Consider the following 17,533-nt stretch of genomic DNA (forward strand, 5'->3'; position numbering starts at 1 on the left):
CACGTGCCACCACGTCCAGCTAATTTTTTTATTTTTAGTAGAGACGGGGTTTCACAATGTTGGCCAAGATGGTCTCGATCTTCAGATCTCATGATCCGCCCACCTCGGCCTCCCAAAGTGCTGGGATTACGGGAGTTAGCCACCACGCCCGGCCTATTTTCTCTAAATTTTCGATTGATTTCTTCATTGTAAGCCACGTTTACTTTTTTTTTTTTTTTTTTCAGAGCCAGCTGAGGTTTTATTTTGAAAAAAAAAAATTGAATTGTTTTGTAGCTGGGGGCATGGGCAAGAGGGGTACCCCAGGCAGTAAACTCCCCTACGGGTGGGCTGAGGGCGAGGGCTAAGCCTCAGGTGGGTCTCCTGTTCCCTGTGCTCTCCTGCACAGCAGCCTTTCTCATGGACTCTGGGACAGACGCAGGAAGGGTAGGCTGACGGGGGCGCTGCCATGGCTGTTCACTTGGGCAGGACATCAGAGGACTCAGGCACTAGCTTCTTATTGCAGGTCTCGATCTTCTTCACAACCACAGCCCTGGTGGAGCTGATGCAGCTGAAGGAGCTGGAGCCCATGCCAGAGCTAATGCTGGAGCCCAGGCCGGGGCTTGTGAGGCCCTCATAAGCTGAGCTCAGCCCACCAGCATAGCCACTGCTGGTCTTCGTATGGATACTCATTTTCTGCCTCCCAGACTCCACCTGGCTCTCCTCGCCCTCCAGCAGCTTCCTGTAGGTGGCGATCTCAATATCCAGGGCCAGCTTAATGTTCATCAGCTCCTAGTACTCACGCAGCTGCCATGCCATATCCTGCTTGGCCTGCTACAGGGCGGCCTCCAGCTCGGACAGCTTGGTGTTGGCATCCTTAACGACCAGCTCCCCGAGCTGCTCGGCATCTGCGATGGCGGCCTCCAGGAAAGCCATCAGGCCTTTGAGGCCCTCAGTCTCAGCCTGGAGTTGGCTCATGTTCCAATTCATCTCGGAGATCTCCGTCTTTGTAGGACGCGGGTCATCCCTGTGCTTCCCAGCCAGCGTCTGCAGCTCCTCATGCTTGATCTGGTACATGCCCTCAGCCTCAGCCTGGCTGTGGTTGACAATCTCCTTGTACTGTGCCTTGACCTCAGAGATGATACTGTCCATGTCCAGGGAGTGGCTGTTGTCCATGGACAGCACCACAGGTGTGTCCGGAACTGCAGCTCCCGGATCTTCTCTTCATTACAGCGGCCTGAGAAAGTTGATCTCGTCCGTCAGCCCTTCCAGGCGAGACTCCAGCTCTACCTTGTTCATGTAAGCTTCATCCGCATGAACGGATGGGGACAAATTCATTCTCTATCTCTATAGGCTTATTGATCTCATCCTCATACTTGTTCTTGAAGTCCTCCACCAGCCCCTGCATGTTGCCAAGCTCCGCCTCCAGCTTCAGCTTCTCCTGGCCCAGTGTCTCCAGCTGCCACCTAAGGTTGTTGATGTAGCTCTGGAACATGTTGTCCATGTTGCTCTGAGCTGTCTTCTGCTGCTGCAGGAGGCTCCACTTGGTCTCCAGCATCTTGTTCTGCTGCTCTAGGAACCGTACCTTGTTGATGAAGGAGGCAAACTTGTTGTTAAGGGTCTTGATCTGCTCTTTCTCCTGGGTGCACATGCCCTGGTTGTTGGGGTCCACCTCCAGGTTCAGCAGGCTCTGGTTGACCGTGACGGCAGTGATGGTCCCATACTGCTGGCCAGCCATAGCATCCGCCCAGGCCACCCGTGAAGCTGCTGCTGCCCACTCAGGAGAAGCTCGAGGAGCTGATGGGGCACCAGGCCCACTCGTGTAAGAGTGGCTGCTGAAGGCCAGGGGGCAAGAGGTGGACACCTTGTTGGACTTCTGGGTCATCCTGATGGAAATGGTGGAGGCAGGAGTGGAGGCAGGCAGGCTGAACCAGGCAGAGATTCGAGAAGGAGTGGAGAAGCTGCTTCTAGGTCCACGTTTAAATCTTAAACCCAGAAATATCTGCTTGAGAAATGAGCTAAGCTAAAGTTTAGAGGTTTAATGACTATAATTTCTTTATAGTAAATGACTCAGGACAGTAACTTAATCAGCAAGATTTATGATCCACTTAAAACACATGTGGCTTTGTTCATCATTTCTAGGGAAACATAATTATTAAATCTGATAACATTTGCATATGTGAACTATTATAATTAGGTAAAATTTTCCTCCTTCTTATTCTAAAGGGCATTCACCAGAAGTACTAAGGAAGATTAAACTGTCAGATATAAGTTACATCATAAAATATATGTAAATTAAGTTGTTCAGTATTTTGTTTTGAACATATAACAAGGACGCACTAATAGAAAAAAATGTTAATAGAAATAAAGAGATAAACTTTAGCAAAGGAAAAAAGTGAGAATCAACATAAAAATTTTTTAAATATGAAGAATTAACATCTAGAATTTTCATTGATATTGAGAAATATCAATGAAATGGTCTCAAACCACCAAAACCCAAAGGTCAAGGTTATGTACATGACTTTGGGGCACATTTTACAGGCAGAATAGAACATGGATCAAAATTGGATCAGAATAATGGCTGATCCTAGAAGTCAAAATGATTTGGTTACCAAAATCTAGCAAACAGAAATGATCAGCAATATTCCAACTCTAAAAAGTTTCTTATTGGCAAACCCAATATTAATGTATTAGGAAACAGGGACATGTAGGAAGTAATCAAATGAGAAGTCATTCCAGAAACTCAGATAAGCAGCAGGGATCTGGGGTAGAAACAGGAATTAAGAAAATCTGGGTGCATCAGTTAGAATTAGATTCAGCTTCATAGAATAGATAACTTCAATAAAAAAGTAGTTTAAACATAATAAAAGTTGATCTGTTTCACTTTTTTTTTTTAACAAAAAAGCACAAATATAGGCAATTCAGGACTATTATGAGTAATCCACAAAGTTATCAGTTTATTCTATCTCATCCTCCCTAGGAAAAGACTCTTGTCTTAATGGTTACAAATGACTTCTGGAGCTTCAGCCATCACACAAGCATTTCAGGACATAAGGTAGATAATAAGAACAGAGTTCCTTCTCTATTTAAGGACTCTTCCCAGAAACTACACAAAACATACTCAGTTTCATTTTATTAGACAAAGTGCAGTTATATGGCAACACATTTGCAAGGCAAACTGGGAAATATGCCCAGTTAAACTTAGGGGAAAATGGATATTAGGAGGCAAAGGGCAAACAAATTTAAAATCTGGTTCTGCCATATTCCAGGCTATAATCCCTGCAGCACTGTTTCTCTGAGCATGAATGAGAGTAAAAGGCTGACATTCCTGATAGGATGTCTTTGATAACTTGGGCAATTCCTCCTCAGTCCAATAGTTTATAAGCATACCCTGTTAAGCAGAGGGTTAATTTTAGAATATGAGAATCTTAGGACCTACAAGTCAGAGAATGTGTATGAAAGAGAATGATGAGAGGATGGAGAAATTTCCAAGTCTGGAGAAAAAGAAGAAAAAGAATTAATAAATGACAAAGATAGAGATGGAGGATAGGAAGGGAGCGAGGGAGGAAAAAGTAGATTCAAAGAATTTAAAAGGATGAGTGAATATGGAAAAGGAAAAAAGAAGCAAGATGAAAAAAATGCATGCACCACTTTGCCTGTGAAGTATTGCTGCCTTCAGCTCATTCTCTGTCACTATCCACATGGCTGGAAATATTATTCCTTTATAGGCAATGCATGAGTTTACATAGACATAAAATAATTTAAAATGAAAATGACCGTGGAAGTTTTGTGATTCATTTGGAAGAGAAATTTCAAGCATTTCATTTCTTATGAAAAAGAACACTGCAGCTCCCCAGTCTTATGACAGATATCTTTGTGTGCTGGGTCTGACCTGGCAGTCAAGCAGGACAATCTAAAATATACAGTGAGAGGGAAGAAAATGAAAGAAAGAATAAAGGAAATGGAGCAATTACATTTTTATCTCATGTAAAATCTGCAATAATCGCTGTAATCTAAAAGCTTTTAGGTCTAACTTTTGTTTGATGGCTGGATTTGCACTGACACTTGTAAAGAAATGAGAAGTAATACATCCTCCTTCCTGGTAATGGTTGGATGCAGAATAAAACTCCCAGACAATTTTGGCACTTCTGGTGTTCAGGCCGTGAGTAAATTAGTTGCAACATCTTAGACCATTAGAATGATTACAGCAGACTGTAATACACAGTAATAGAAGGCCTAGGGCTGTAAAATTCCTTGATAATGTTTAGTTATGTGCCACTCTGTAGTACCTAGAAATAATTAAGAGAGTTAGTGAGAAAGGACAACTAGTAGTTGGATAGCTATCTCCAATTCAATGAATCAGAGAGAGGGTGGATTTCAACAACTATAACTGTTCTTAAGACTTTCTATTATGAAACTACCAAGAAAAAGATCACAACCTTCTTTTCTTGGCATTTTCCTTAGAAGGGTCTAAATGAGATGTTTAAATACAATTCCTCTTCAGATCCTAACTAAACCAAGCATTCTGGATGTGGCAGAAATAAAGAAAAGAGCCCTTAAACTCTTATTGAATGCTTTACATTCAATAAAGGGCTTAAGGCCCAGTGGTAAGCTTTGAGAATACACAGTCAGTGAGATGGACTGGGCATCCATGCAAAGTGCTTGAAGTCCTATACCTTGGCTTATACCCATGTATTAATATATGGATGGAAAGAACATGAATATGTGGCTCTATGGTCAGGAAATCAAGGGAAATTTGTGGGGAACTGGAAGTCACTGTCATTGAAAATTTGAAGGGAATGGAAACCCGGATATCTCCTGAATCTAAAACCTACCAAGGCAAAAGTTTTGGGAGGTGCTTATATCATTACTCCATCTACTCTCCTGGAAACTGGAATCTCTGTTCAGTCTAGATGGCAAGGGCTGGTCCAGATTTGAAAATGGTATCTTGGACTTAGTTGAGGTTATCTGCAGTCATTTTCACTATGTTTCATTCAGCAAGTAATGCAAATGATATCGTCTCAATCCAGGATATTGGTGGGCCAGTGGATGGCTGCCAGTGCTATCGTTCCGCTTGTAGAGGAAAGCCCAATGTTTCAAGACCTCTTCAACCTGCAGTGAGGAAGGAATGCACCAGTTCAGAGCAAAAGGTGGGCTCATTTCCATCCATACAGTTTTAGGATAGGGCAAAGGGCAGAGAATAGGCACCTCAGCCTAGATCATCTATATCTGACATCCAGGTTCTGGATTCATAACTTCTTGTTAAGCCAGTTTACATCACCTAGTATTTTGTCTTGTTTGAAAATCAGGAATCAAAGTTTCAGTGTGTCAGATTTGGTCCTGGCTTTCTACAATGTACTCCTAGGCTGAAGTCATAAGAAGGGATCATCTCTAATTTTTATCCAATTTCTAACAATTCCAAGTTCATAAGAAGGGATCATCCTTTATTCTCAACCAATTTCTAACAATTCCAAGTGATATATATATGGGCATTGTCTCTTCAAAATGGTATTAGCATATTCATTTCTGTATTCTAAAATATTAAAATGTAAAAATAACACATATACAACAGGTGATGTTATGAATGTTAAAGATAACCCTCCCACTGCCAAAAATCTACCTTTAAAACTAACATCATACAGGAACATTCTGTTTTATATATATTCCCTCAGCCGAATCTTGTGCAGACAGTGCTTCAGTTGCAAGCAGATCCTGAAACAATTGTGAATCTGGATGCATTTCATGCTTTACCCCTAAGTTTACTTGTATTTGTGCTGCCCCCTGTAGGCAAGTTTTCAAGCACTGACAGTTGGTTAAACTCACTAAAAACCTCACTGTTAAGGATCTCAAGCAACTTGTGGGGATTATCATGACAAATCTCAGGTTGAAAATTGATCAGTAACATTACCACTTGGAACCATAGCACTTACAGTATGACCATGTGATTCTTCCACCTCAGCCTGACAATATTATATTCTCCAGAGAAATAAGAGGCTGCCAAAGATTTCACCTTCTGCAATTTTGTCATAGCAATCTTCTCCTGTCTCTGTTTCCTATTTTGTGTTTTGTGGTTTCTCTGAAATTCCCCCTTACTCCACATCTTTCGACTCCTGATTTCTTATCATTGTTGTGACAACAGCTCGCATTTGTATAATGTCTCTTTCTTCTGCAAAAGAGAAAACACAGAAATTATGTGTAAATCTCCAAGAATTCTTGAAACATCATCCATCCGATATGGGGGCAAATGAAGAAAAAAAAAAACCAGAAAAACTGAAATTATTTGCTCAAGATGGTGCCATAAGAAGCATTCGCTCCCAGAGCCCAAAAGATGTGTGGTGAATAGGAGGCAAACACTTGCACAGGGGCTCAGAGGGCCAGATTCCTATATTGCCCGATTAACTATTTAATCTCTCAGAGCTAATTTCCCTTAAGTAAAAAAAGACAAATTCTCATCTGCCCACCATATACCAATATGGATAAAGGTAACAACTATGTAGAAAAAAGGTTTGCAAATCTTTGAGTGATATAAATATGAGCTATTACTGTTTGTAAATATTGCACCCAAGAATTAAAGATGATTTAAGTTTTTCCATGTTGTATGTAAAATCTAAGAGCATCTGCAACAGTTGTCCTTCAGAGAAAGGCAAAAAAAAAAAAAAGCCATTGTCTTTTTCACATGTATCCATTTTGTTAAATAATTAATTCAAATCATACATATTCCTTTATACACCAATCCAGTTACGCTTTCAAAAAACTTTGATCACTTCTATCAATTTGTCCTCGTGATATATTTCCTTTGGAAATTTACAAACACACAATGCACAATGTATTTTTCTCTCAGCAGTTTATTCTGAAAGGCTACTCAAGATTTTTACCATTTTATCTCTTTTATTTATAAGTGTGTCCCGTTACCATATACAGTCACATGTTGCTTAATGATAGCATACATTCTGAGAAATGCATTTTTACAGAATTTTATTATTTCGCAAATATCATGGAGGGTATTTACAGAAACCTAGAGGGTGTGGTCTATTGCTCCTAAGCTACAAACCTATACAGCATGTTACTGTACTAAATATTGTAGGTAATTATAACACAATGATAAATATTTGTGTAACTAAACAGGAAAGGTAGGACAAAGATATGGTCAAAACAATGTTTAAATGGCACAACTGGATAGGACACTTACCATAAATGGAGCTTGCAGGACTGGACGTTGATCTGGATGAGTCAATGAGGGAGAGGTGAGTGAATGTGAAGCCCTGGATATTATTGGAGACTAATAGAGACTTTATAAACACTGTACATCGAGGCTACACTAAATTTATTTTTAAAATAAAGTAATTATGCTATGATGTCACTAGGCAATAGAACTTTTTCAGCTCTATTACAATCTTATAGGGCCACTGTTGTCATCTATGAGGTCTATCATTTAACAAAACATTGTTTTGTGGTGCATGACCATATTATCAAAAAGCCAAGTTAATAAAAGACAAAAATTGAAAGATCTGCACATGTTGAGTAGAATAAACAAGGGGACACATTGTATGGCATTTTCTTGACTGCTCTGGCTAGGAGGGGCTTGCAGAGATGCCAACCAATTTCTTCCTTTTACAGGAGTCTGTAGAAACGGAATTATTGGGAATGTGAAGATGGTACAAAAATCTTAGGATTTTTCTAATCGAAGCATGTGTAGCTCTATTCAGAAATGTTCTACTTTGTACTTTGATATTTTCTCCCTCCCTAGTCACACCCACACAAATGAAGCCTATCATCATAGGCTTGATTGAACCTGCATCATATATTTTTGAGAAAATATTTTGGAAATGGTGACAATTTCATACAATCACCTAGATGTTTGTATCTATAGAAATCTGAAGCACTGTCTGAAGGAAAAACAAAGATAACCAGATGACTTCCTTGTTTATTATCATGTAATCAGCTATTTTATAATAATAATAATTTTTTCCTTAGTCTCCTTTCAATAATTTATTGAGGAAAAATGCCTATAACAAGCCCCAAATTGCTCCCAGCTCCCCAAATAATATCACAGCTTCTATCTCAAAAATTACATAAGAGAATGATTATCAAAAAATTAAAATTTGACATTAAATGGCCCTAAGGGCAATAGATACTACTTAAAGAGATTTTTAAAAATATATTAGTACATGGAAGTAAAGCTTTAAAATTACTTGATATACTCAAAAGGGATATTATAATAGTTAGTGCCCCAAATGAAAACAAAAGAATATGAATCTAGGTCTATGTCTTTATTTTAAAAAATAATAGTTCATAAGCTGATTGAAATAAGTATGGATGTATCTGTCCACAGTCCATGTGAAATCAAGTTCTAATAAAATGTTGCAGAAAACAATACTTGTTACAAGCTCAAGGGAAAGCAAACCCAGCAAACATGAAGAAAAGTTCTGGCATACTATTATGTTGGTGCAAAAGTAATTGCAGTTTTTAAAATTTGCCATTAAAATGGCAAAACCACAATTACTTTTGCACCAACCTATTAGGTAGGTTACAAAGATGCTGTTACCATCAGCACTGTAATAGAATCCAAGCTGATCTGTTCTTTTGTTTCTTTTTTCTGGGAGTTGGATGGGGGTAGAATGAAAATAGTCAATGAACATGGCCATAACATTAGAGTGATGCCTTTTAATATGAATATAGCTATACTTCTGTTTAAGTCCCACCCTGTTGGTGAATGAATCAAAGCCTGTCCCATTCTGGAGCCAGTGATACATTAAACTCTTACATTAATCAACTTTCTTTCAAAAGAAAATTATTTATTCAACATGTATTTGCTTAACCATAACCATGTGCCAGCTATTCCACTGACTACTGGGTAAACAAGTCCATAGTATTGAAAAATAAATGCAGTTTCTGCAACCAAGGAGTTCACATCTTTACATCAAGCCAGATTCAAACCTCAGTAATTTACCATGATTGAAATGTGCATGCATGGTACTGGTACCAAAACAGAGATATAGACCAATGGAACAGAACAGAGCCCTCAGAAATAATGCCGCATATCTACAACCTCTGATCTTTGATAAACCTGACAAACACAAGAAATGGGGAAAGGATTCCCTTTTAATAAATGGTGCTGGGAAAACTGCCTAGCCGTATGTAGAAAGCTGAAACTGGATCCCTTCCTTACACCTTATACAAAAATTAATTCAAGATGGATTAAAGACTTAAATGTTAGACCGGAAACCATAAAAACCCTAAAAGAAAACCTAGGCAATACCACTCAGGACATAGGCATGGGCAAGGACTTCATGTCTAAAACACCAAAAGCAATGGCAACAAAAGCCAAAATTGACAAGTGGGATCTAATTAAACTAAAGAGCTTCTGCACAGCAAAAGAAACTACCAGCAGAGTGAACAGGCAACATACAGAATGGGAGAAAATGTTTGCAATCTACTCATTTGACAAAGGGCTAGTATCCAGAATCTACAATGAACTCAAACAAATTTACAAGAAAAAAACAACCCCATCAAAAAGTGGGCGAAGGATATGAACAGACGCTTCTCAAAAGAAGACATTTATGCAGCCAAAAGACACATGAAAAAATGCTCATCATCACTGGCCATCAGAGAAATGCAAATCAAAAGCACAATGAGATATCATCTCACACCAGTTAGAATGGTGATCATTAAAAAGTCAGGAAACAACAGGTGCTGGAGAGGATGTGGAGAAATAGGAACACTTTTACACTGTTGGTGGGACTGTAAACTAGTTCAACCATTGTGGAAGTCAGTGTGGGGATTCCTCAGGGATCTAGAACTAGAAATACCATTTGACCCAGCCATCCCATTACTGGGTATATAACCAAAGGATTATAAATCATGCTGCTATAAAGACACACGCACACATATGTTTATTGCGGCACTATTCGCAATAGCAAAGACTTGGAACCAACCCAAATGTCCAACAATGATAGACTGGATTAAGAAAATGTGGCACATATACACCATGGAATACTATGCAGCCATAAAAAATGATGAGTTCATGTCCTTTGTAGGGACACAGATGAAACTGGGAACATCATTCTCAGCAAACTATCTCAAGGACAAAAAACCAAACACCGCATGTCCTCACTCATAGGTGGGAATTGAACAATGAGAACACATGGACACAGGAAGGGGAACATCACACACCGGGGCCTGTTGTGGGGTGGGGGGGAGGGAGCAGGGATAGCATTAGGAGATATACCTAATATTAAATGACGAGTTAATGGGTGCAGCACACCAACATGGCACATGTATACATATGTTACAAACCTGCACGTTGTTCACATGTACTCTAAAACTTAAAGTATAATAAAAAAAGAAAAAAAAACACAAAATACAAACAAAATATGAAAGAAAAAAAATGTGCAATGGGTATCAGGAAACATATATCAGTTCTTTTATTTTAAGCTGCTATATATTATTATTGTAGTTACTACTTTAATTGTTAGCTTCAGGGGTACATGTGTAGGTTTGTCATATAGGCAAATTGCATGTCACAGGGGTTTGGCATACAGATTATTTCATCATCCAGGTAATAAGCATAGTTTCTCATAAATAGTTTTTAGATCCTCTCTCTTCCCATGGTCTACCCTTAAGTATGCCTCAGAGTCTATTGTGTTTCCTGTTTGTATCCATGTGTACTCAATGTTTAGCTTCCACTTATAAGTGAGAACATGTGGTATTTTGTTTTCTGTTTCTTTTAGTTAGCTTAGAATAATAGCCTCCAGCTGCATCCATGTTGTTGCAAAGGACATGATCTCATTATTAATGGCTGCATAATATTCCATAGTGTGTATGTACCACATTTTCTTTATCCAGTCTATATTGATGAGGATTAAGTTGATTCCATGTCTTTGCTATTGTGAAGAGTGCTGCAATGAACATATTCATGCATATGTTTTTTGCTAGAATGATTTATTCCTATGGGTATATACCCAAGAATAAGATTGTCAGGTTGAATGATAATTCTGTTTTGAGTTCTTTGAGAAATTGCTACATTGCTTTCCACAATGGCTGAACTAATTTTATTCCCACCAGCAGTGTATAAGCATTCCCTTTTCTCTACAACATTGCCAGCATCTGTTATTTTTTGACTGTTTAATAATTGCCATTTTGACTGGTGTGAGATGGTACCTGTGATGGTTAACATTGTCAACTTGATCGGATTGAAGGATGCAAATTGTTGTTTTTGGCTGTGTTTGTGAGGGTGTTTCCAGAAAAGATTAACATTTGAGTTCGTGGCCTGGGAGAGGAAGACCCACCCTCAGTGTGGGTGGGCAGCATCCAATCAGCTACCAGCATGGCTGGAAAAAGCAGGCAGAAGAAAGTAAAATATATGGCTTGCTGAGTCTTCTAACTTTCATTTTTCTCCTGTGCTGGGTGCTTCCTGTCCCTGAACATCAGACTCCAGGTTCTTCAGCCTTTGCACTCTTGGACTTACACCAGTGGTTTGCCAGGGGCTCTTGAGCCTTTGGCCACAGACTGAAGACCACACAGTTGGCTTCCCTAATTTTGAGGCTGTGGGACTCAGACTGAGCCACTACTGGCTTCCTTGCTCCTCAGCCGGCAAACGACCTATTGTGGGATTTCTTTTTTTTTTTTTTTTAATGTAATCAAGTTTTTCTATTTTTATTTTTATTTTTATTTTTTTTATTTTTTAATTTTTATTTTTTTATTATACTTTAAGTTTTAGGGTACATTGGGATTTCTTTACCTTGTGATCCTGTGAGTTGATTCTCCTTAGTAAACTCCCTTTCATATATACATATATCCTATTAGTTGTGTCCCTCTGGAGAACCCTAATACAGTACCTTATTGTGGTTTTGATTTGTATTTCTCTAATGATTAGTGATTTTGAACATTTCTTCATATGCCTGTTGTCGACATGCATGTCTTCTTTTGAAAAGTGTCTGTTCACATGCTTTGCCCACTTTTTAATGGGATTGTTTGCTTTATACTTGTAAATTTGTTTAACTTCCTTATAGATGCTGGATATTACACTTTTGTCAGATGAACAGTATGTGAATATTTTCTCCCATCCTGTAGATTGTCTGTTTATGGTGTTGATAGTTTTGTTTTGCTCTGCAGAAGCTCTTTAGTTTAATTAAGTGCCACTTGTCATTTTTGTTTTTGTTGCAATTGCTTTTGGCATCTTCATTGTGAAGTCTTTGCCAAGATCTATGTTCAGAATGATGTTTCCTAGGTTATCTTCCAAAGTTTTTATAACTTTACGTTTGACACTTAAGTCTTTCATCCATTTTGAGTTTATTTTTATATACGGTGTAATGAAAGGGTCCAGTTTTAATATTTTGCATATGGCTAGCCAGTTATCCCAGCATCACTTACTGAATAGGGAGTCCTTTCCTCATTGCTTATTTTTGCCAACTTTGTCATAGACACTTTGTTATAGGTGTCTGACATTATTTCTGGGCTCTCTATTCTATTCCTTTGGTCTAAATGTCTGTTTTCATACCAGTACTATGCTGTATTGGTTACTGTGGCCTTGTACCATAGTTTGAAGCCAGTAACAAGATACCTCGAGCTTTGTTATTTTTGCATATAATTACCTTGGCTATTTGGGCTCCTTTTTTGCTTTTACATGAATTTTTAAATAGTTTTTTTCCTAATTCCGTGAAGACTGTCATTTGTAGTTTGATAGGAATAACATTGAATCTCTAGATTGCTTTGGGAAGTATGGCTATTTTAACAACATGGATCCTTCCTATCCCTGAGCATGGAATATTTGTCCAATTCTTTACATCATCTCTGACTTCATTGAGCAGTGTTGCATTATTCTAGTTGTAGAGAACTTAGACCTCACTTGTTAAGCTCTATTCCTAGGTATTTTATACTTTTTATGGCTATTGTGAATTGAATTGTGTTCTTGATTTGGCTGTCAGTTTGGACATTGTTGGTGTATAGAAATGCTACTGAGTTTTGTACATTGATTTTGTTTTCTGAAACTTTGCTGAAGTTGTTTAACAGATCTAGAAACCTTTGGGCAGAACCTTGTGGGTTTTCTAGGTATAGAATTGTATCATCTGCAAACAGAGATAGTTTGACATCCTCTCTTCCCATTTCGATGCGTTTTATTTTTTTCTCTCGCCTGATCTCTCTGGCTGTAACTTCCAGTACTATGTTAAATAAGAGTGGTGAGAGTTACCAAACTTGCCTTGTTCCAGTTCTCAAGGAGAATGCTTCCAGCTTTTGCCCATTCTGTATGATGTTGACTATTCGTTTGTCATAGATGGCTATTATCACTGAGGATTTTTTTACATGAAGGGTTGTTGAGTTTTATCAAATGACTTTTCTGATAATCATATGATTTTTTAAATTTTAGTTCTGTTTATGTGATGAATCACATTTATTAATTTGCATATCTCGAACCAACTTTGCATCAAAGGGGTAAAGCCTACTTGATCATAGTGGAATAGCTTTTTGACGTACTGCTGGATTTGGTCTGATAGTATTTTGTTGAAGGTTGTTGCTTCTGTGTTCATCAAGGATATTCCATGATGTTTTCTTTTTCTGTTGTTTCTGCCTTTCTTCCAGGTTTTCCCATCAGGATGATGCTGGCTTCAGAGAATGAGTTAAAGAGGACTTCTTCCTCCTCAATTTTATGGAATAGTTTCAGTAGGAATAGTACCAGCTCTTCTTTATACATCTGGTAGAATTCAGCTGTGAATCTGTCTGGTCCTGGGCTTTTTTCCAGTTGCAAGGCTTTTTATTACTGATTCAGTTTTGGTATTCACTATTGGTCTGTTCAGGGATTCAACTTTTTACTGGTTCACTCTTAGGAGGTTGTAAGTTTCCAGGAATTTACCTATTTCTTCTAGATTTTCCAGTTTATGTGCAGAGAGGTGTCAGTAGTAGACTCTAAGGGTTTTTTTGAACTTCCATGGAGTTGATGGTAATGCCCCTTGTCATTAAAGATTGCATTTATTTGAATATTCTTTTTTTTTACATTAATTAACTATTCTCACTTTCCCCCCATTCCTCATTATCCTTCTCAGCCTCTGGTAACCATTCGTCTACTCTCCACCTTCATGAATTCAATTGTTTTAATTTTTAGCTCCTAAAAATAAGTGAGAACATGCAAAGTTTGTCTTTCTAAGCCTGAGATTATTTCACTTAAAATGATGAAATCCAGTGCCATCTATGTTGTTGCAAATGATAGGGTCTCATTATTTTTTATGGATTAATAGCACTCTATTATGTATATGTACATTTTCATTATCCACTCATCTGTTGATGGACATAAGTTTCTTCCAAATCTTGCCTACCGTGAATAGTGCTGCCATAAACATGGGAGTACAGACATCACTTCAATATACTGATTTCTTTTTTTTGGTGGGGCGGGGGGGTGGGTATATACCCATAAGTGGGAAGGCTTGATCATATGGTAGCTCTATTTTTAGTTTTTCGAGGAATCTTTATACTGTTCTCCATAGTAGTATTAATTTACATTCCCATCAATAGCATATGAGGATTCTCTTTTATACACATCCTCACCAATATTTTTTATTGCCTGCCTTTTTGATAAAAGCCATTTTAACTGGGGAGAGAAGACATCTCATTGTAGTTTTGATTTGCATTTATCTGATAATGAATGATGTTGTGCACCTTTTCATATACATATTTGCCATTTGTATGTCTTTTGAGAAATATATATTCAGATCTTTTGTACACTTTTAAATCACATGGTTAGATTTTTTTCTATATACTTGTTTCAGCTCCTTATATATTCTGGTTATTAATCCCTTGTCAGATGGATAGATTCCAAATATTTTCTCCCACTCTATGGGTTGTCTCTTCAATTTTTTGATCATTTTCTTTGCTGTACAGGTTTTTAACTTAATGGGATCCCACTTGTCCATTATTGCTTTGTTATCTAGGCTTGTGGGGTATTACTCAAATCATTGCCCACTACAATGTCCTAAAGTTTCTCTTTCTTGCAGTAGTTTCATAATTTGAGGTCTTAGATTTAAGTCTTTAATAAATTTTGGCTTGATTTTTGCATATGGTGAAAGATACGGGTCTAGTTTTATTTTTAGACATATGAGTAACCAGTTTTCTCAGCACCATTAACTGAAGAGAATATCCTTTCCCCAGTGTATGTTCTTGCCACATTTGTAAAAAATTTCACTGTAAATGTATGGATTCATTTCTGGGTTCTCTATTCTGTTTCATTGCTCCATATGTCTGCTTACATGTCAGTACCATGATGTTGTGGTTACTATAACTCTGTAATATAATTTGAACTCAAGTAATGTGATGCTTGCAGTTTTGTTCTCTTGCCCCAGATGGCTTTGGCTATTCTGGGTCTTTTGTGGTTCTATGTAAATTTTAGGATTTTTTTTTTCTACCTCAAGAATGTCATTGGTTTTTTGACACGGATTGCATTGAATCTGTAGATTGCTCTGGGTAGTTAGACATTCATCAATATTTATTGTTTCCATTGTAGAAAGCTTTTACTTCTTTGATTAATTCCTTGGTATTGTATTTTGTTTGTAGCTATTGAAAGTGGGATTTCTTTTGCAGATTGATTGCTGTTGGCATATACAAATGCTACTTGTTTTTGAATGTTGATCTTGTATCCTGCAACTTTACTGAATTTATCAGTTCTAATTTTTTTTTGGTGGAGTGTAGTCTATGCTCTCACTGCTATACTATAAAAAATACCTGAAACTAGGTAATTTATAAAGAAAATATGTTTAATTGGCTCATGATCTCACAGGCTGTACAGGAAACATGACAGCATTTTTGCAAATTCTGAGGAGGCCTCAGGAAACTTACAATTATGGCAGAAGGCAAAGAGGGAGCTATAACTTCACATGGCTAGAACAGGAGAAAGAGAGGCAGGTGGTGTTACACACTTCGAAACAACAAGATCCCACAATAATTCACTCAGTATCACAAGAATAGCACCAAAGGGGAAATTCTCACCCATGATTCAATTACCTCCTACCAGGCTCCATCTCCAAAACTGAGGATTATAATTTGACATGAGATTTGGGCAGGGTCACAGATCCAACCCATATCATGGAGTCTTTAGGTTTTTAAAAATATAAGATTGTATCATCTGCAAACAATAATAATTTGACTTTGTTCTTTCCAGTTTGGGTGCTCTTTATTTCTTTTCCTTGTCAGAATGCTATAGGTAGAACTTTCAGTACTATCTTGAATGACAGTGAGCATCTTTGTGTTCCAGACCCTAGAGGAAAGGCCTTCAGTGTTTCCCTATTCGGTATGATACTAGCTGTGCATCTGTCATAAATGGCTTTTATTATGTTGAGGTATATTTCTTCTTCAATACCCAGTGTTTTGAGGGGTTTTATCATAAAGGGGTATTGAATTTTATCAAATGTTTTCTCAGCATCAATTAAAATGATCATATTGTTTTGTCTTTCATTATGTTGATATGACGTATCACATTGATTGATTTGCATATGTTGACCCAAACTTTATCCCTGGGATAAATCCCACATGGTCAAAATGAATGATCTTTTTAATGTGTTGTCAAATTTATTTTGTGGGCATTTTGTTGGAGATTTTGCATCATTATTCATCAGGGACATTGGCCTGTAGTATTTTTTTATGTGTCTGTGGTTTTGATATCAGATTAATACTGGCCTCATAGAATGAGTTTGGAAGTGTTTCTATCTCTTCTGGTTTTTGGAGTAGTTTTTGGGATTAGTTATTTAAATGTTTGGTAAGATTCAGCATTGAAGCTCTTGGGTCCCAGGCTTTTCTTTGCTGAGAGATTCTATTATAGAATCAATCTCATTACTTGTTATTGGTCTATTCAGGTTTTGGGTTTCTTCATGGTTCAATCTTGGTAGGTTGCATATGTCTAGAAAATCATCCATTTCTTCTTAATTTTTCATTATATTGTCATATAGTTGCTCATAGTAGCCACTAATGATTTTCTGAATTTCTTTAGTATCAGTTTTAGTGTTTCCTTTTTCATCAATAATTATGTTTATTTGGGTCTCTTCTCATTTTTTTAGTTAATCTGGCTAAAGGTTTGTTAATTTTGTCTATCTTTTTAGAAAACTAACTTTTTCTTTCTTTTTATTTTGTATTTTCATATCAATTTTATTTATGCTCTGATATTATTTACCAATTATTGATTTGGTTTGTTTTTGCTTTTCCAGTTATTTAAGATGCATTGTTAGGTTATTTATTTGAAGTTATTTTACTTTTTTGATGTAGGCACTAATAGATATAAACTTCGGTCTTAGTACTGCCCTCACTGTATCCCATAGGTTTGGATATGTTTTGTTTCCATTATCATTTGTTTCAAGAAACTTTTCAATTTTATATTTAATTTCTTCGTTGACCCACTGGTCATTTAGGGGCATATTGTTTAATTTGCATGTGTTTGTGTAGTTTCCAAAATTCCTCATTATCAATTTCTAGTCTTACTGCACTGTAACCAGAGAATATGATTGATGTTATTTCAATTTTTTGAATTTAAGACATGTTTTGTGTACTAACATGTGGTCTTTTTTTGAGAATGAACCACATG

At 37.4% G+C, this 17,533-nt stretch overlaps 1 pseudogene; it reads right to left on the reverse strand.

Annotated features, from left to right (window-relative positions):
* Nucleotides 1–236: 236 nt before the first annotated feature.
* Nucleotides 237–2,683, reverse strand: LOC100968682 (keratin, type II cytoskeletal 8-like; annotated as a pseudogene).
* Nucleotides 2,684–17,533: the final 14,850 nt, after the last annotated feature.

Source organism: Pan paniscus, chromosome 17 (assembly GCF_029289425.2).
Source record: "Pan paniscus chromosome 17, NHGRI_mPanPan1-v2.0_pri, whole genome shotgun sequence".
In the NCBI taxonomy this organism is placed as follows: Eukaryota; Metazoa; Chordata; class Mammalia; order Primates; family Hominidae; genus Pan; species Pan paniscus.